Genomic DNA, 15000 nt, shown 5'->3' on the forward strand with positions numbered 1-15000 from the left:
TATTAAAATTCTTTCGATAATTGGCTATGGTAAACGGTAATGCCAAAACTCTGAACAAAATTGTAAGAATAAAATGTTTTAATCGCAGCAGAGTGGCGCAGCGGAAGCATGCTGGGCTCATAACCCAGAGGTCGATGGATCGAAACCATCCTCTGCTACTTAGGCTGTGATCGTATAGTGGTTAGTACTTCACGTTGTGGCCGTGACAACCCAGGTTCGAATCCTGGTCACAGCAATGATTTATCATTTTGCTTTAACCAGTCACGTGTTTTTATGTTATTTGTCAACAAATGTTCGATTCAACTTGAAATACCTAATGGTAATTATTGAAAAAAGATATTATTTAGCGAGTAACCACGCGGTTCCATAGTGTAATGGTTAGCACTTTGGACTTTGAATCCAGCGATCCAATTTCAAATCTCGGAGGAACCTGATAATATTTTATTTCAACAAGCGTTGTATGACAGATTGATACTTGGAAATCAATCTTTTAAAAAAATCATGTTTGCAATCTAAAAATAGATGATGTGCTGAAAGAAGTTGTTCGATTTTAGATAACGTCTTGGCAGAAGGTTCCATGGTGTAACGGTTAGCACTTTGGACTCTGAATCCAGCGATCCGAGTTCAAATCTCGGTGGAACCTTAAATCCTTTACTTTTAAATTATTTCTGTTGTGAACAAGAAATTAACTTCAGAAATTTATTTAGTGAGAATGTACAAATGATAAGCAATCTCAAAATTTTTAGTTTGAAATCCCATTGGTTGGTCTTTGGTTAATTTACGTTAAATATCTATTAAAATTCTTTCGATAATTGGCTATGGTAAACGGTAATGCCAAAACTCTGAACAAAATTGTAAGAATAAAATGTTTTAATCACAGCAGAGTGGCGCTGCGGAAGCGTGCTGGGCCCATAACCCAGAGGTCGATGGATCGAAACCATCCTCTGCTACTAAGGCTGTGATCGTATAGTGGTTAGTACTTCACGTTGTGGCCGTGACAACCCCTGGTCACAGCAATATGTTTTCATTTTGCTTTAACCAGTCATGTGTTTTAATGTTATTTGTCAAACAAATGTTCGATTCATCTTGAAATGCCTAATGGTAATTATTGAAAGAAGATATTCAGTTAGTAACCACGCGGTTCCATGGTGTAATGGTTAGCACTTTGGACTTTGAATCCAGCGATCCGAGTTCAAATCTCGGTGGAACCTGAAAATATTTTATTTCAATAAGCGTTGTATGACAGATTGATACTTGGAAATTAATCTTTTAAAAAAATCATGTTTGCAATCTAAAAATAGATGATGTGATGTGCTGAAAGAAGTTGTTCGATTTTAGATAAGGTCTTGGCAGGAGGTTCCATGGTGTAACGGTTAGCACTTTGGACTCTGAATCCAGCGATCCGAGTTCAAATATCGGTGGAACCTTAAATCCTTTACTTTTAAAACATTTCTGTTGTGAACAAGAAATTAATTTCAGAAATTTAATTAGTGAGAATGCACAATTGATAAGCAATCTCAAAATTTTTAGTTTGAAATCCTATTGGTTGGTCTTTGGTTAATTTGCGTTAAATATCTATTAAAATTCTTTCAAAATTTTACAATGGTAAACGGTAATGCCAAAACTCTGAACAAAATTGTAAGAATAAAATGTTTTAATCGCAGCAGAGTGGCGCAGCGGAAGCGTGCTGGGCCCATAACCCAGAGGTCGATGGATCGAAACCATCCTCTGCTACTTAGGCTGTGATCGTATAGTGGTTAGTACTTCACGTTGTGGCCGTGACAACCCAGGTTCGAATCCTGGTCACAGCAATATGTTTTAATTTGGCTTTAACCAGTCACTTAGGCTGCGATCGTATAGTGGTTAGTACTTCACGTTGTGGCCGTGACAACCCAGGTTCGAATCCTGGTCACAGCAATATGTTTTAATTTGGCTTTAACCAGTCATGTGTTTTTATGTTATTTGTCAAACAAATGTTCGATTCATCTTGAAATGCCTAATGGTAATTATTGAAAGATATTATTCAGCGAGTAACCACGCGGTTCCATGGTGTAATGGTTAGCACTTTGCACTTTGAATCCAGCGATCCGAGTTCAAATCTCGGTGGAACCTTAAATCCTTTACTTTTAAAACATTTCTGTTGTGAACAAGAAATTAACTTCAGAAATTTAATTAGTGAGAATGCACAATTGATAAGCAATCTCACAATTTTTAGTTTGAAATCCCATTGGTTGGTCTTTGGTTAATTTACGTTAAATATCTATTAAAATTCTTTCGATAATTGGCAATGGTAAACGGTAATGCCAAAACTCTGAACAAAATTGTAAGAATAGAATGTTTTAATCGCAGCAGAGTGGCGCAGCGGAAGCGTGCTGGGCCCATAACCCAGAGGTCGATGGATCGAAACCATCCTCTGCTACCTAGGCTGTGATCGTATAGTGGTTAGTACTTCACGTTGTGGCCGTGACAACCCAGGTTCGAATCCTGGTCACAGCAATATGTTTTAATTTGGCTTTAACCAGTCATGTGTTTTTATGTTATTTGTCAAACAAATGTTCGATTCAACTTGAAATACCTAATGGTAATTATTGAAAAAAGATATTATTTAGCGAGTAACCACGCGGTTCCATAGTGTAATGGTTAGCACTTTGGACTTTGAATCCAGCGATCCAAGTTCAAATCTCGGTGGAACCTGATAATATTTTATTTCAACAAGCGTTGTATGACAGATTGATACTTGGAAATCAATCTTTTAAAAAAATCATGTTTGCAATCTAAAAATAGATGATGTGCTGAAAGAAGTTGTTCGATTTTAGATAACGTCTTGGCAGAAGGTTCCATGGTGTAACGGTTAGCACTTTGGACTCTGAATCCAGCGATCCGAGTTCAAATCTCGGTGGAACCTTAAATCCTTTACTTTTAAAACATTTCTGTTGTGAACAAGAAATTAACTTCAGAAATTTATTTAGTGAGAATGTGCAAATGATAAGCAATCTCAAAATTTTTAGTTTGAAATCCCATTGGTTGGTCTTTGGTTAATTTACGTTAAATATCTATTAAAATTCTTTCGATAATTGGCTATGGTAAACGGTAATGCCAAAACTCTGAACAAAATTGTAAGAATAAAATGTTTTAATCGCAGCAGAGTGGCGCAGCGGAAGCGTGCTGGGCCCATAACCCAGAGGTCGATGGATCGAAACCATCCTCTGCTACTTAGGCTGTGATCGTATAGTGGTTAGTACTTCACGTTGTGGCCGTGACAACCCAGGTTCGAATCCTGGTCACAGCAATATGTTTTAATTTGGCTTTAACCAGTCACTTAGGCTGTGATCGTATAGTGGTTAGTACTTCACGTTGTGGCCGTGACAACCCAGGTTCGAATCCTGGTCACAGCAATATGTTTTAATTTGGCTTTAACCAGTCATGTGTTTTTATGTTATTTGTCAAACAAATGTTCGATTCATCTTGAAATGCCTAATGGTAATTATTGAAAGATATTATTCAGCGAGTAACCACGCGGTTCATGGTGTAATGGTTAGCACTTTGGACTTTGAATCCAGCGATCCGAGTTCAAATCTCGGTGGAACCTTAAATCCTTTACTTTTAAAACATTTCTGTTGTGAACAAGAAATTAACTTCAGAAATTTATTTAGTGAGAATGCACAATTGATAAGCAATCTTAAAATTTTTAGTTTGAAATCCCATTGGTTGGTCTTTGGTTAATTTACGTTAAATATCTATTAAAATTCTTTCGATAATTGGCAATGGTAAACGGTAATGCCAAAACTCTGAACAAAATTGTAAGAATAGAATGTTTTAATCGCAGCAGAGTGGCGCAGCGGAAGCGTGCTGGGCCCATAACCCAGAGGTCGATGGATCGAAACCATCCTCTGCTACTTAGGCTGTGATCGTATAGTGGTTAGTACTTCACGTTGTGGCCGTGACAACCCAGGTTCGAATCCTGGTCACAGCAATATGTTTTAATTTGGCTTTAACCAGTCATGTGTTTTTATGTTATTTGTCAAACAAATGTTCTTCGATTCACCTTCCAATACCTAATGGTAATTATTGAAAGAAAATATTCATTTAGTAACCACGCGGTTCCATGGTGTAATGGTTAGCACTTTGGACTTTGAATCCAGCGATCGGAGTTCAAATCTCGGTGGAACCTTAAATCCTGTACTTTTAAAACATTTCTGTTGTGAACAAGAAATTAACTTCAGAAATTTATTTAGTGAGAATGTACAACTGATAAGCAATCTCAAAATTTTTAGTTTGAAATCCCATTGGTTGGTCTTTGGTTAATTTACGTTAAATATCTATTAAAATTCTTTCGATAATTGGCTATGGTAAACGGTAATGCCAAAACTCTGAACAAAATTGTAAAAATAAAATGTTTTAATCGCAGCAGAGTGGCGCAGCGGAAGCATGCTGGGCTCATAACCCAGAGGTCGATGGATCGAAACCATCCTCTGCTACTTAGGCTGCGATCGTATAGTGGTTAGTACTTCACGTTGTGGCCGTGACAACCCAGGTTCGAATCCTGGTCACAGCAATGATTTATCATTTTGCTTTAACCAGTCACGTGTTTTTATGTTATTTGTCAACAAATGTTCGATTCAACTTGAAATACCTAATGGTAATTATTGTAAAAAGATATTATTCAGCGAGTAAGCACGCGGTTCCATAGTGTAATGGTTAGCACTTTGGACTTTGAATCCAGCGATCCACGTTCAAATCTCGGTGGAACCTGAACATATTTTATTTCAACAAGCATTGTATGACAGATTGATACTTGGAAATCAATCTTTTAAAAAAATCATGTTTGCAATTTAAAAATAGATGATGTGCTGAAAGAAGTTGTTCGATTTTAGATAACGTCTTGGCAGAAGTTTCCATGGTCTAACGGTTAGCACTTTGGACTCTGAATCCAGCGATCCGAGTTCAAATCTCGGTGGAACCTTAAATCCTTTACTTTTAAAACATTTCTGTTGTGAACAAGAAATTAACTTCAGAAATTTATTTAGTGAGAATGTGCAAATGATAAGCAATCTCAAAATTTTTAGTTTGAAATCCCATTGGTTGGTCTTTGGTTAATTTACGTTAAATATCTATTAAAATTCTTTCGATAATTGGCTATGGTAAACGGTAATGCCAAAACTCTGAACAAAATTGTAAGAATAAAATGTTTTAATCACAGCAGAGTGGCGCAGCGGAAGCGTGCTGGGCCCATAACCCAGAGGTCGATGGATCGAAACCATCCTCTGCTACTAAGGCTGTGATCGTATAGTGGTTAATACTTCACGTTGTGGCCGTGACAACCCCTGGTCACAGCAATATGTTTTCATTTTGCTTTAACCAGTCATGTGTTTTTATGTTATTTGTCAAACAAATGTTCGATTCATCTTGAAATGCCTAATGGTAATTATTGAAAGAAGATATTCAGTTAGTAACCACGCGGTTCCATGGTGTAATGGTTAGCACTTTGGACTTTGAATCCAGCGATCCGAGTTCAAATCTCGGTGGAACCTGAAAATATTTCATTTCAATAAGCGTTGTATGACAGATTGATACTTGGAAATTAATCTTTTAAAAAAATCATGTTTGCAATCTAAAAATAGATGATGTGATGTGCTGAAAGAAGTTGTTCGATTTTAGATAAGGTCTTGGCAGGAGGTTCCATGGTGTAACGGTTAGCACTTTGGGCTCTGAATCCAGCGATCCGAGTTCAAATATCGGTGGAACCTTAAATCCTTTACTTTTAAAACATTTCTGTTATGAACAAGAAATTAATTTCAGAAATTTAATTAGTGAGAATGCACAATTGATAAGCAATCTCAAAATTTTTAGTTTGAAATCCCATTGGTTGGTCTTTGGTTAATTTGCGTTAAATATCTATTAAAATTCTTTCGATATTTTACAATGGTAAACGGTAATGCCAAAACTCTGAACAAAATTGTAAGAATAAAATGTTTTAATCGCAGCAGAGTGGCGCAGCGGAAGCGTGCTGGGCCCATAACCCAGAGGTCGATGGATCGAAACCATCCTCTGCTACTTAGGCTGTGATCGTATAGTGGTTAGTACTTCACGTTGTGGCCGTGACAACCCAGGTTCGAATCCTGGTCACAGCAATATGTTTTAATTTGTTTTAACCAGTCACTTAGGCTGTGATCGTATAGTGGTTAGTACTTCACGTTGTGGCCGTGACAACCCAGGTTCGAATCCTGGTCACAGCAATATGTTTTAATTTGGCTTTAACCAGTCATGTGTTTTTATGTTATTTGTCAAACAAATGTTCGATTCATCTTGAAATGCCTAATGGTAATTATTGAAAGATATTATTCAGCGAGTAACCACGCGGTTCCATGGTGTAATTGTTAGCACTTTGGACTTTGAATCCAGCGATCCGAGTTCAAATCTCGGTGGAACCTTAAATCCTTTACTTTTAAAACATTTCTGTTGTGAACAAGAAATTAACTTCAGAAATTTAATTAGTGAGAATGCACAATTGATAAGCAATCTCAAAATTTTTAGTTTGAAATCCCATTGGTTGGTCTTTGGTTAATTTACGTTAAATATCTATTAAAATTCTTTCGATAATTGGCAATGGTAAACGGTAATGCCAAAACTCTGAACAAAATTGTAAGAATAGAATGTTTTAATCGCAGCAGAGTGGCGCAGCGGAAGCGTGCTGGGCCCATAACCCAGAGGTCGATGGATCGAAACCATCCTCTGCTACTTAGGCTGTGATCGTATAGTGGTTAGTACTTCACGTTGTGGCCGTGACAACCCAGGTTCGAATCCTGGTCACAGCAATATGTTTTAATTTGGCTTTAACCAGTCATGTGTTTTTATGTTATTTGTCAAACAAATGTTCTTCGATTCACCTTCCAATACCTAATGGTAATTATTGAAAGAAAATATTCAGTTAGTAACCACGCGGTTCCATGGTGTAATGGTTAGCTTTTTGGACTTTGAATCCAGCGATCCGAGTTCAAATCTCGGTGGAACCTTAAATCCTTTACTTTTAAAACATTTCTGTTGTGAACAAGAAATTAACTTCAGAAATTTAATTAGTGAGAATGCACAATTGATAAGCAATCTCAAAATTTTTAGTTTGAAATCCCATTGGTTGGTCTTTGGTTAATTTACGTTAAATATCTATTAAAATTCTTTCGATAATTGGCAATGGTAAACGGTAATGCCAAAACTCTGAACAAAATTGTAAGAATAGAATGTTTTAATCGCAGCAGAGTGGCGCAGCGGAAGCGTGCTGGGCCCATAACCCAGAGGTCGATGGATCGAAACCATCCTCTGCTACTTAGGCTGTGATCGTATAGTGGTTAGTACTTCACGTTGTGGCCGTGACAACCCAGGTTCGAATCCTGGTCACAGCAATGATTTATCATTTTGCTTTAACCAGTCACGTGTTTTTATGTTATTTGTCAACAAATGTTCGATTCAACTTGAAATACCTAATGGTAATTATTGAAAAAAGATATTATTTAGCGAGTAACCACGCGGTTCCATAGTGTAATGGTTAGCACTTTGGACTTTGAATCCAGCGATCCAAGTTCAAATCTCGGTGGAACCTGATAATATTTTATTTCAACAAGCGTTGTATGACAGATTGATACTTGGAAATCAATCTTTTAAAAAAATCATGTTTGCAATCTAAAAATAGATGCTGTGCTGAAAGAAGTTGTTCGATTTTAGATAACGTCTTGGCAGAAGGTTCCATGGTGTAACGGTTAGCACTTTGGACTCTGAATCCAGCGATCCGAGTTCAAATCTCGGTGGAACCTTAAATCCTTTACTTTTAAATTATTTCTGTTGTGAACAAGAAATTAACTTCAGAAATTTATTTAGTGAGAATGTACAAATGATAAGCAATCTCAAAATTTTTAGTTTGAAATCCCATTGGTTGGTCTTTGGTTAATTTACGTTAAATATCTATTAAAATTCTTTCGATAATTGGCTATGGTAAACGGTGATGCCAAAACTCTGAACAAAATTGTAAGAATAAAATGTTTTAATCACAGCAGAGTGGCGCTGCGGAAGCGTGCTGGGCCCATAACCCAGAGGACGATGGATCGAAACCATCCTCTGCTACTAAGGCTGTGATCGTATAGTGGTTAGTACTTCACGTTGTGGCCGTGACAACCCCTGGTCACAGCAATATGTTTTCATTTTGCTTTAACCAGTCATGTGTTTTAATGTTATTTGTCAAACAAATGTTCGATTCATCTTGAAATGCCTAATGGTAATTATTGAAAGAAGATATTCATTAGTAACCACGCGGTTCCATGGTGTAATGGTTAGCACTTTGGACTTTGAATCCAGCGATCCGAGTTCAAATCTCGGTGGAACCTGAAAATATTTTATTTCAATAAGCGTTGTATGACAGATTGATACTTGGAAATTAATCTTTTAAAAAAATCATGTTTGCAATCTAAAAATAGATGATGTGATGTGCTGAAAGAAGTTGTTCGATTTTAGATAAGGTCTTGGCAGGAGGTTCCATGGTGTAACGGTTAGCACTTTGGACTCTGAATCCAGCGATCCGAGTTCAAATATCGGTGGAACCTTAAATCCTTTACTTTTAAAACATTTCTGTTGTGAACAAGAAATTAATTTCAGAAATTTAATTAGTGAGAATGCACAATTGATAAGCAATCTCAAAATTTTTAGTTTGAAATCCCATTGGTTGGTCTTAGGTTAATTTGCGTTAAATATCTATTAAAATTGTTTCAAAATTTTACAATGGTAAACGGTAATGCCAAAACTCTGAACAAAATTGTAAGAATAAAATGTTTTAATCGCAGCAGAGTGGCGCAGCGGAAGCGTGCTGGGCCCATAACCCAGAGGTCGATGGATCGAAACCATCCTCTGCTACTTAGGCTGTGATCGTATAGTGGTTAGTACTTAACGTTGTGGCCGTGACAACCCAGGTTCGAATCCTGGTCACAGCAATATGTTTTAATTTGGCTTTAACCAGTCACTTAGGCTGTGATCGTATAGTGGTTAGTACATCACGTTGTGGCCGTGACAACCCAGGTTCGAATCCTGGTCACAGCAATATGTTTTAATTTGGCTTTAACCAGTCATGTGTTTTTATGTTATTTGTCAAACAAATGTTCGATTCATCTTGAAATGCCTAATGGTAATTATTGAAAGATATTATTCAGCGAGTAACCACGCGGTTCCATGGTGTAATGGTTAGCACTTTGGACTTTGAATCCAGCGATCCGAGTTCAAATCTCGGTGGAACCTTAAATCCTTTACTTTTAAAACATTTCTGTTGTGAACAAGAAATTAACTTCAGAAATTTAATTAGTGAGAATGCACAATTGATAACAATCTCAAAATTTTTAGTTTGAAATCCCATTGGTTGGACTTTGGTTAATTTACGTTAAATATCTATTAAAATTCTTTCGATATTTTACAATGGTAAACGGTAATGCCAAAACTCTGAACAAAATTGTAAGAATAAAATGTTTTAATCGCAGCAGAGTGGCGCAGCGGAAGCGTGCTGGGCCCATAACCCAGAGGTCGATGGATCGAAATCATCCTCTGCTACTTAGGCTGTGATCGTATAGTGGTTAGTACTTCACGTTGTGGCCGTGACAACCCAGGTTCGAATCCTGGTCACAGCAATATGTTTTAATTTGGCTTTAACCAGTCATGTGTTTTTATGTTATTTGTCAAACAAATATTCTTCGATTCACCTTCCAATACCTAATGGTAATTATTGAAAGAAGATATTCAGTTAGTAACAACGCGTTTCCATGGTGTAATGGTTAGCACTTCGGACTCTGAATCCAGCGACCCGAGTTCAAATCTCGGTGGAACTTTAAATCCTTTACTTTTAAAACATTTCTGTTGTGAACAAGAAATTAAATTCAGAAATTTATTTAGTGAAAATTTAAATATGATTAGCAATCTCAAAATTGTTAGTTTGAAATCCCATTGGTTGGTCTTTGGTTAATTTACGTTAAATATCTATTAAAATTCTTTCGATATTTTACAATGGTAAACGGTAATGCCAAAACTCTGAACAAAATTGTAAGAATAAAATGTTTTAATCGCAGCAGAGTGGCGCAGCGGAAGCATGCTGGGCTCATAACCCAGAGGTCGATGGATCGAAACCATCCTCTGCTACTTAGGCTGTGATCGTATAGTGGTTAGTACTTCACGTTGTGGCCGTGACAACCCAGGTTCGAATCCTGGTCACAGCAATGATTTATCATTTTGCTTTAACCAGTCACGTGTTTTTATGTTATTTGTCAACAAATGTTCGATTCAACTTGAAATACCTAATGGTAATTATTGAAAAAAGATATTATTTAGCGAGTAACCACGCGGTTCCATAGTGTAATGGTTAGCACTTTGGACTTTGAATCCAGCGATCCAAGTTCAAATCTCGGTGGAACCTGATAATATTTTATTTCAACAAGCGTTGTATGACAGATTGATACTTGGAAATCAATCTTTTAAAAAAATCATGTTTGCAATCTAAAAATAGATGATGTGCTGAAAGAAGTTGTTCGATTTTAGATAACGTCTTGGCAGAAGGTTCCATGGTGTAACGGTTAGCACTTTGGACTCTGAATCCAGCGATCCGAGTTCAAATCTCGGTGGAACCTTAAATCCTTTACTTTTAAATTATTTCTGTTGTGAACAAGAAATTAACTTCAGAAATTTATTTAGTGAGAATGTACAAATGATAAGCAATCTCAAAATTTTTAGTTTGAAATCCCATTGGTTGGTCTTTGGTTAATTTACGTTAAATATCTATTAAAATTCTTTCGATAATTGGCTATGGTAAACGGTAATGCCAAAACTCTGAACAAAATTGTAAGAATAAAATGTTTTAATCACAGCAGAGTGGCGCTGCGGAAGCGTGCTGGGCCCATAACCCAGAGGACGATGGATCGAAACCATCCTCTGCTACTAAGGCTGTGATCGTATAGTGGTTAGTACTTCACGTTGTGGCCGTGACAACCCCTGGTCACAGCAATATGTTTTCATTTTGCTTTAACCAGTCATGTGTTTTAATGTTATTTGTCAAACAAATGTTCGATTCATCTTGAAATGCCTAATGGTAATTATTGAAAGAAGATATTCATTAGTAACCACGCGGTTCCATGGTGTAATGGTTAGCACTTTGGACTTTGAATCCAGCGATCCGAGTTCAAATCTCGGTGGAACCTGAAAATATTTTATTTCAATAAGCGTTGTATGACAGATTGATACTTGGAAATTAATCTTTTAAAAAAATCATGTTTGCAATCTAAAAATAGATGATGTGATGTGCTGAAAGAAGTTGTTCGATTTTAGATAAGGTCTTGGCAGGAGGTTCCATGGTGTAACGGTTAGCACTTTGGACTCTGAATCCAGCGATCCGAGTTCAAATATCGGTGGAACCTTAAATCCTTTACTTTTAAAACATTTCTGTTGTGAACAAGAAATTAATTTCAGAAATTTAATTAGTGAGAATGCACAATTGATAAGCAATCTCAAAATTTTTAGTTTGAAATCCCATTGGTTGGTCTTTGGTTAATTTGCGTTAAATATCTATTAAAATTGTTTCAAAATTTTACAATGGTAAACGGTAATGCCAAAACTCTGAACAAAATTGTAAGAATAAAATGTTTTAATCGCAGCAGAGTGGCGCAGCGGAAGCGTGCTGGGCCCATAACCCAGAGGTCGATGGATCGAAACCATCCTCTGCTACTTAGGCTGTGATCGTATAGTGGTTAGTACTTAACGTTGTGGCCGTGACAACCCAGGTTCGAATCCTGGTCACAGCAATATGTTTTAATTTGGCTTTAACCAGTCACTTAGGCTGTGATCGTATAGTGGTTAGTACATCACGTTGTGGCCGTGACAACCCAGGTTCGAATCCTGGTCACAGCAATATGTTTTAATTTGGCTTTAACCAGTCATGTGTTTTTATGTTATTTGTCAAACAAATGTTCGATTCATCTTGAAATGCCTAATGGTAATTATTGAAAGATATTATTCAGCGAGTAACCACGCGGTTCCATGGTGTAATGGTTAGCACTTTGGACTTTGAATCCAGCGATCCGAGTTCAAATCTCGGTGGAACCTTAAATCCTTTACTTTTAAAACATTTCTGTTGTGAACAAGAAATTAACTTCAGAAATTTAATTAGTGAGAATGCACAATTGATAAGCAATCTCAAAATTGTTAGTTTGAAATCCCATTGGTTGGTCTTTGGTTAATTTACGTTAAATATCTATTAAAATTCTTTCGATAATTGGCAATGGTAAACGGTAATGCCAAAACTCTGAACAAAATTGTAAGAATAGAATGTTTTAATCGCAGCAGAGTGGCGCAGCGGAAGCGTGCTGGGCCCATAACCCAGAGGTCGATGGATCGAAACCATCCTCTGCTACTTAGGCTGTGATCGTATAGTGGTTAGTACTTCACGTTGTGGCCGTGACAACCCAGGTTCGAATCCTGGTCACAGCAATATGTTTTAATTTGGCTTTAACCAGTCATGTGTTTTTATGTTATTTGTCAAACAAATGTTCTTCGATTCACCTTCCAATACCTAATGGTAATTATTGAAAGAAAATATTCAGTTAGTAACCACGCGGTTCCATGGTGTAATGGTTAGCACTTTGGACTTTGAATCCAGCGATCCGAGTTCAAATCTCGGTGGAACCTTAAATCCTGTACTTTTAAAACATTTCTGTTGTGAACAAGAAATTAACTTCAGAAATTTATTTAGTGAGATGTACAAATGATAAGCAATCTCAAAATTTTTAGTTTGAAATCCCATTGGTTGGTCTTTGGTTAATTTACGTTAAATATCTATTAAAATTCTTTCGATAATTGGCTATGGTAAACGGTAATGCCAAAACTCTGAACAAAATTGTAAGAATAAAATGTTTTAATCGGAGAAGAGTGGCGCAGCGGAAGCATGCTGGGCTCATAACCCAGAGGTCGATGGATCGAAACCATCCTCTGCTACTTAGGCTGCGATCGTATAGTGGTTAGTACTTCACGTTGTGGCCGTGACAACCCAGGTTCGAATCCTGGTCACAGCAATGATTTATCATTTTGCTTTAACCAGTCACGTGTTTTTATGTTATTTGTCAACAAATGTTCGATTCAACTTGAAATACCTAATGGTAATTATTGAAAAAAGATATTATTCAGCGAGTAAGCACGCGGTTCCATAGTGTAATGGTTAGCACTTTGGACTTTGAATCCAGCGATCCAAGTTCAAATCTCGGTGGAACCTGAACATATTTTATTTCAACAAGCGTTGTATGACAGATTGATACTTGGAAATCAATCTTTTAAAAAAATCATGTTTGCAATCTAAAAATAGATGATGTGCTGAAAGAAGTTGTTCGATTTTAGATAACGTCTTGGCAGAAGGTTGCATGGTGTAACGGTTAGCACTTTGGACTCTGAATCCAGCGATCCGAGTTCAAATCTCGGTGGAACCTTAAATCCTTTACTTTTAAAACATTTCTGTTGTGAACAAGAAATTAACTTCAGAAATTTATTTAGTGAGAATGTGCAAATGATAAGCAATCTCAAAATTTTTAGTTTGAAATCCCATTGGTTGGTCTTTGGTTAATTTACGTTAAATATCTATTAAAATTCTTTCGATAATTGGCTATGGTAAACGGTAATGCCAAAACTCTGAACAAAATTGTAAGAATAAAATGTTTTAATCACAGCAGGGTGGCGCAGCGGAAGCGTGCTGGGCCCATAACCCAGAGGTCGATGGATCGAAACCATCCTCTGCTACTAAGGCTGTGATCGTATAGTGGTTAGTACTTCACGTTGTGGCCGTGACAACCCCTGGTCACAGCAATATGTTTTCATTTTGCTTTAACCAGTCATGTGTTTTTATGTTATTTGTCAAACAAATGTTCGATTCATCTTGAAATGCCTAATGGTAATTATTGAAAGAAGATATTCAGTTAGTAACCACGCGGTTCCATGGTGTAATGGTTAGCACTTTGCACTTTGAATCCAGCGATCCGAGTTCAAATCTCGGTGGAACCTTAAATCCTTTACTTTTAAAACATTTCTGTTGTGAACAAGAAATTAACTTCAGAAATTTAATTAGTGAGAATGCACAATTGATAAGCAATCTCAAAATTTTTAGTTTGAAATCCCATTGGTTGGTCTTTGGTTAATTTACGTTAAATATCTATTAAAATTCTTTCGATAATTGGCAATGGTAAACGGTAATGCCAAAACTCTGAACTAAATTGTAAGAATAGAATGTTTTAATCGCAGCAGAGTGGCGCAGCGGAAGCGTGCTGGGCCCATAACCCAGAGGTCGATGGATCGAAACCATCCTCTGCTACTTAGGCTGTGATCGTATAGTGGTTAGTACTTCACGTTGTGGCCGTGACAACCCAGGTTCGAATCCTGGTCACAGCAATATGTTTTAATTTGGCTTTAACCAGTCATGTGTTTTTATGTTATTTGTCAAACAAATGTTCTTCGATTCACCTTCCAATACCTAATGGTAATTATTGAAAGAAAATATTCAGTTAGTAACCACGCGGTTCCATGGTGTAATGGTTAGCACTTTGGACTTTGAATCCAGCGATCCGAGTTCAAATCTCGGTGGAACCTTAAATCCTGTACTTTTAAAACATTTCTGTTGTGAACAAGAAATTAACTTCAGAAATTTATTTAGTGAGAATGTACAAATGATAAGCAATCTCAAAATTTTTAGTTTGAAATCCCATTGGTTGGTCTTTGGTTAATTTACGTTAAATATCTATTAAAATTCTTTCGATAATTGGCTATGGTAAACGGTAATGCCAAAACTCTGAACAAAATTGTAAGAATAAAATGTTTTAATCGCAGCAGAGTGGCGCAGCGGAAGCATGCTGGGCTCATAACCCAGAGGTCGATGGATCGAAACCATCCTCTGCTACTTAGGCTGTGATCGTATAGTGGTTAGTACTTCACGTTGTGGCCGTGACAACCCAG

The 15000-nt window shown here is 36.9% G+C and overlaps 51 non-coding genes across 51 annotated transcripts in view; all 51 read left to right on the forward strand.

Annotated features, from left to right (window-relative positions):
- Positions 1-163: 163 nt before the first annotated feature.
- Trnah-gug (transfer RNA histidin (anticodon GUG)) lies at positions 164-235 on the forward strand. The gene has a single exon. It is a non-coding gene; the product is annotated as a tRNA-His (tRNA).
- A 336-nt stretch (positions 236-571) lies between these two features.
- On the forward strand, positions 572-643 carry Trnaq-cug (transfer RNA glutamine (anticodon CUG)). The gene has a single exon. It is a non-coding gene; the product is annotated as a tRNA-Gln (tRNA).
- A 496-nt stretch (positions 644-1139) lies between these two features.
- On the forward strand, positions 1140-1211 carry Trnaq-uug (transfer RNA glutamine (anticodon UUG)). Its single transcript has one exon. It is a non-coding gene; the product is annotated as a tRNA-Gln (tRNA).
- Positions 1212-1355: 144 nt separating this feature from the next.
- Trnaq-cug (transfer RNA glutamine (anticodon CUG)) lies at positions 1356-1427 on the forward strand. The gene has a single exon. It is a non-coding gene; the product is annotated as a tRNA-Gln (tRNA).
- Positions 1428-1662: 235 nt separating this feature from the next.
- Positions 1663-1734, forward strand: Trnam-cau (transfer RNA methionine (anticodon CAU)). Its single transcript has one exon. It is a non-coding gene; the product is annotated as a tRNA-Met (tRNA).
- A 5-nt stretch (positions 1735-1739) lies between these two features.
- Positions 1740-1811, forward strand: Trnah-gug (transfer RNA histidin (anticodon GUG)). Its single transcript has one exon. It is a non-coding gene; the product is annotated as a tRNA-His (tRNA).
- Positions 1812-2347: 536 nt separating this feature from the next.
- Positions 2348-2419, forward strand: Trnam-cau (transfer RNA methionine (anticodon CAU)). The gene has a single exon. It is a non-coding gene; the product is annotated as a tRNA-Met (tRNA).
- A 5-nt stretch (positions 2420-2424) lies between these two features.
- Trnah-gug (transfer RNA histidin (anticodon GUG)) lies at positions 2425-2496 on the forward strand. The gene has a single exon. It is a non-coding gene; the product is annotated as a tRNA-His (tRNA).
- Positions 2497-2622: 126 nt separating this feature from the next.
- Positions 2623-2694, forward strand: Trnaq-uug (transfer RNA glutamine (anticodon UUG)). The gene has a single exon. It is a non-coding gene; the product is annotated as a tRNA-Gln (tRNA).
- Positions 2695-2833: 139 nt separating this feature from the next.
- Trnaq-cug (transfer RNA glutamine (anticodon CUG)) lies at positions 2834-2905 on the forward strand. The gene has a single exon. It is a non-coding gene; the product is annotated as a tRNA-Gln (tRNA).
- A 235-nt stretch (positions 2906-3140) lies between these two features.
- Trnam-cau (transfer RNA methionine (anticodon CAU)) lies at positions 3141-3212 on the forward strand. The gene has a single exon. It is a non-coding gene; the product is annotated as a tRNA-Met (tRNA).
- Positions 3213-3217: 5 nt separating this feature from the next.
- Positions 3218-3289, forward strand: Trnah-gug (transfer RNA histidin (anticodon GUG)). The gene has a single exon. It is a non-coding gene; the product is annotated as a tRNA-His (tRNA).
- A 34-nt stretch (positions 3290-3323) lies between these two features.
- Trnah-gug (transfer RNA histidin (anticodon GUG)) lies at positions 3324-3395 on the forward strand. Its single transcript has one exon. It is a non-coding gene; the product is annotated as a tRNA-His (tRNA).
- A 429-nt stretch (positions 3396-3824) lies between these two features.
- On the forward strand, positions 3825-3896 carry Trnam-cau (transfer RNA methionine (anticodon CAU)). Its single transcript has one exon. It is a non-coding gene; the product is annotated as a tRNA-Met (tRNA).
- A 5-nt stretch (positions 3897-3901) lies between these two features.
- Trnah-gug (transfer RNA histidin (anticodon GUG)) lies at positions 3902-3973 on the forward strand. Its single transcript has one exon. It is a non-coding gene; the product is annotated as a tRNA-His (tRNA).
- A 1225-nt stretch (positions 3974-5198) lies between these two features.
- On the forward strand, positions 5199-5270 carry Trnam-cau (transfer RNA methionine (anticodon CAU)). The gene has a single exon. It is a non-coding gene; the product is annotated as a tRNA-Met (tRNA).
- Positions 5271-5459: 189 nt separating this feature from the next.
- Trnaq-uug (transfer RNA glutamine (anticodon UUG)) lies at positions 5460-5531 on the forward strand. Its single transcript has one exon. It is a non-coding gene; the product is annotated as a tRNA-Gln (tRNA).
- Positions 5532-5982: 451 nt separating this feature from the next.
- Positions 5983-6054, forward strand: Trnam-cau (transfer RNA methionine (anticodon CAU)). Its single transcript has one exon. It is a non-coding gene; the product is annotated as a tRNA-Met (tRNA).
- A 5-nt stretch (positions 6055-6059) lies between these two features.
- Trnah-gug (transfer RNA histidin (anticodon GUG)) lies at positions 6060-6131 on the forward strand. Its single transcript has one exon. It is a non-coding gene; the product is annotated as a tRNA-His (tRNA).
- A 33-nt stretch (positions 6132-6164) lies between these two features.
- Trnah-gug (transfer RNA histidin (anticodon GUG)) lies at positions 6165-6236 on the forward strand. The gene has a single exon. It is a non-coding gene; the product is annotated as a tRNA-His (tRNA).
- Positions 6237-6359: 123 nt separating this feature from the next.
- Trnaq-uug (transfer RNA glutamine (anticodon UUG)) lies at positions 6360-6431 on the forward strand. The gene has a single exon. It is a non-coding gene; the product is annotated as a tRNA-Gln (tRNA).
- A 235-nt stretch (positions 6432-6666) lies between these two features.
- On the forward strand, positions 6667-6738 carry Trnam-cau (transfer RNA methionine (anticodon CAU)). Its single transcript has one exon. It is a non-coding gene; the product is annotated as a tRNA-Met (tRNA).
- A 5-nt stretch (positions 6739-6743) lies between these two features.
- Trnah-gug (transfer RNA histidin (anticodon GUG)) lies at positions 6744-6815 on the forward strand. Its single transcript has one exon. It is a non-coding gene; the product is annotated as a tRNA-His (tRNA).
- Positions 6816-7248: 433 nt separating this feature from the next.
- On the forward strand, positions 7249-7320 carry Trnam-cau (transfer RNA methionine (anticodon CAU)). Its single transcript has one exon. It is a non-coding gene; the product is annotated as a tRNA-Met (tRNA).
- Positions 7321-7325: 5 nt separating this feature from the next.
- On the forward strand, positions 7326-7397 carry Trnah-gug (transfer RNA histidin (anticodon GUG)). The gene has a single exon. It is a non-coding gene; the product is annotated as a tRNA-His (tRNA).
- Positions 7398-7522: 125 nt separating this feature from the next.
- Trnaq-uug (transfer RNA glutamine (anticodon UUG)) lies at positions 7523-7594 on the forward strand. Its single transcript has one exon. It is a non-coding gene; the product is annotated as a tRNA-Gln (tRNA).
- Positions 7595-7733: 139 nt separating this feature from the next.
- Trnaq-cug (transfer RNA glutamine (anticodon CUG)) lies at positions 7734-7805 on the forward strand. The gene has a single exon. It is a non-coding gene; the product is annotated as a tRNA-Gln (tRNA).
- Positions 7806-8300: 495 nt separating this feature from the next.
- Trnaq-uug (transfer RNA glutamine (anticodon UUG)) lies at positions 8301-8372 on the forward strand. The gene has a single exon. It is a non-coding gene; the product is annotated as a tRNA-Gln (tRNA).
- A 144-nt stretch (positions 8373-8516) lies between these two features.
- On the forward strand, positions 8517-8588 carry Trnaq-cug (transfer RNA glutamine (anticodon CUG)). Its single transcript has one exon. It is a non-coding gene; the product is annotated as a tRNA-Gln (tRNA).
- Positions 8589-8823: 235 nt separating this feature from the next.
- On the forward strand, positions 8824-8895 carry Trnam-cau (transfer RNA methionine (anticodon CAU)). Its single transcript has one exon. It is a non-coding gene; the product is annotated as a tRNA-Met (tRNA).
- A 111-nt stretch (positions 8896-9006) lies between these two features.
- Trnah-gug (transfer RNA histidin (anticodon GUG)) lies at positions 9007-9078 on the forward strand. The gene has a single exon. It is a non-coding gene; the product is annotated as a tRNA-His (tRNA).
- Positions 9079-9201: 123 nt separating this feature from the next.
- Positions 9202-9273, forward strand: Trnaq-uug (transfer RNA glutamine (anticodon UUG)). The gene has a single exon. It is a non-coding gene; the product is annotated as a tRNA-Gln (tRNA).
- Positions 9274-9584: 311 nt separating this feature from the next.
- On the forward strand, positions 9585-9656 carry Trnah-gug (transfer RNA histidin (anticodon GUG)). Its single transcript has one exon. It is a non-coding gene; the product is annotated as a tRNA-His (tRNA).
- Positions 9657-10166: 510 nt separating this feature from the next.
- On the forward strand, positions 10167-10238 carry Trnah-gug (transfer RNA histidin (anticodon GUG)). The gene has a single exon. It is a non-coding gene; the product is annotated as a tRNA-His (tRNA).
- Positions 10239-10363: 125 nt separating this feature from the next.
- On the forward strand, positions 10364-10435 carry Trnaq-uug (transfer RNA glutamine (anticodon UUG)). The gene has a single exon. It is a non-coding gene; the product is annotated as a tRNA-Gln (tRNA).
- A 139-nt stretch (positions 10436-10574) lies between these two features.
- On the forward strand, positions 10575-10646 carry Trnaq-cug (transfer RNA glutamine (anticodon CUG)). The gene has a single exon. It is a non-coding gene; the product is annotated as a tRNA-Gln (tRNA).
- A 495-nt stretch (positions 10647-11141) lies between these two features.
- On the forward strand, positions 11142-11213 carry Trnaq-uug (transfer RNA glutamine (anticodon UUG)). Its single transcript has one exon. It is a non-coding gene; the product is annotated as a tRNA-Gln (tRNA).
- Positions 11214-11357: 144 nt separating this feature from the next.
- Positions 11358-11429, forward strand: Trnaq-cug (transfer RNA glutamine (anticodon CUG)). The gene has a single exon. It is a non-coding gene; the product is annotated as a tRNA-Gln (tRNA).
- A 235-nt stretch (positions 11430-11664) lies between these two features.
- Trnam-cau (transfer RNA methionine (anticodon CAU)) lies at positions 11665-11736 on the forward strand. The gene has a single exon. It is a non-coding gene; the product is annotated as a tRNA-Met (tRNA).
- Positions 11737-11847: 111 nt separating this feature from the next.
- Trnah-gug (transfer RNA histidin (anticodon GUG)) lies at positions 11848-11919 on the forward strand. The gene has a single exon. It is a non-coding gene; the product is annotated as a tRNA-His (tRNA).
- A 123-nt stretch (positions 11920-12042) lies between these two features.
- Trnaq-uug (transfer RNA glutamine (anticodon UUG)) lies at positions 12043-12114 on the forward strand. Its single transcript has one exon. It is a non-coding gene; the product is annotated as a tRNA-Gln (tRNA).
- A 235-nt stretch (positions 12115-12349) lies between these two features.
- Positions 12350-12421, forward strand: Trnam-cau (transfer RNA methionine (anticodon CAU)). Its single transcript has one exon. It is a non-coding gene; the product is annotated as a tRNA-Met (tRNA).
- A 5-nt stretch (positions 12422-12426) lies between these two features.
- Positions 12427-12498, forward strand: Trnah-gug (transfer RNA histidin (anticodon GUG)). The gene has a single exon. It is a non-coding gene; the product is annotated as a tRNA-His (tRNA).
- Positions 12499-12624: 126 nt separating this feature from the next.
- On the forward strand, positions 12625-12696 carry Trnaq-uug (transfer RNA glutamine (anticodon UUG)). Its single transcript has one exon. It is a non-coding gene; the product is annotated as a tRNA-Gln (tRNA).
- A 508-nt stretch (positions 12697-13204) lies between these two features.
- On the forward strand, positions 13205-13276 carry Trnaq-uug (transfer RNA glutamine (anticodon UUG)). The gene has a single exon. It is a non-coding gene; the product is annotated as a tRNA-Gln (tRNA).
- Positions 13277-13415: 139 nt separating this feature from the next.
- Trnaq-cug (transfer RNA glutamine (anticodon CUG)) lies at positions 13416-13487 on the forward strand. Its single transcript has one exon. It is a non-coding gene; the product is annotated as a tRNA-Gln (tRNA).
- Positions 13488-13722: 235 nt separating this feature from the next.
- Trnam-cau (transfer RNA methionine (anticodon CAU)) lies at positions 13723-13794 on the forward strand. Its single transcript has one exon. It is a non-coding gene; the product is annotated as a tRNA-Met (tRNA).
- A 496-nt stretch (positions 13795-14290) lies between these two features.
- Trnam-cau (transfer RNA methionine (anticodon CAU)) lies at positions 14291-14362 on the forward strand. The gene has a single exon. It is a non-coding gene; the product is annotated as a tRNA-Met (tRNA).
- Positions 14363-14367: 5 nt separating this feature from the next.
- Trnah-gug (transfer RNA histidin (anticodon GUG)) lies at positions 14368-14439 on the forward strand. The gene has a single exon. It is a non-coding gene; the product is annotated as a tRNA-His (tRNA).
- A 126-nt stretch (positions 14440-14565) lies between these two features.
- On the forward strand, positions 14566-14637 carry Trnaq-uug (transfer RNA glutamine (anticodon UUG)). Its single transcript has one exon. It is a non-coding gene; the product is annotated as a tRNA-Gln (tRNA).
- A 312-nt stretch (positions 14638-14949) lies between these two features.
- Positions 14950-15000, forward strand: part of Trnah-gug (transfer RNA histidin (anticodon GUG)) — a 72-nt gene continuing 21 nt past the window's right edge. Inside the window, exon 1 of the tRNA in view lies at positions 14950-15000. This exon is cut by the window's right edge and continues 21 nt beyond it. This is a non-coding gene — a tRNA (tRNA-His).

This window comes from Ascidiella aspersa, chromosome 3, assembly GCF_963924565.1.
Source record: "Ascidiella aspersa chromosome 3, kaAscAspe10.2, whole genome shotgun sequence".
Classification (NCBI taxonomy): Eukaryota; Metazoa; Chordata; class Ascidiacea; order Phlebobranchia; family Ascidiidae; genus Ascidiella; species Ascidiella aspersa.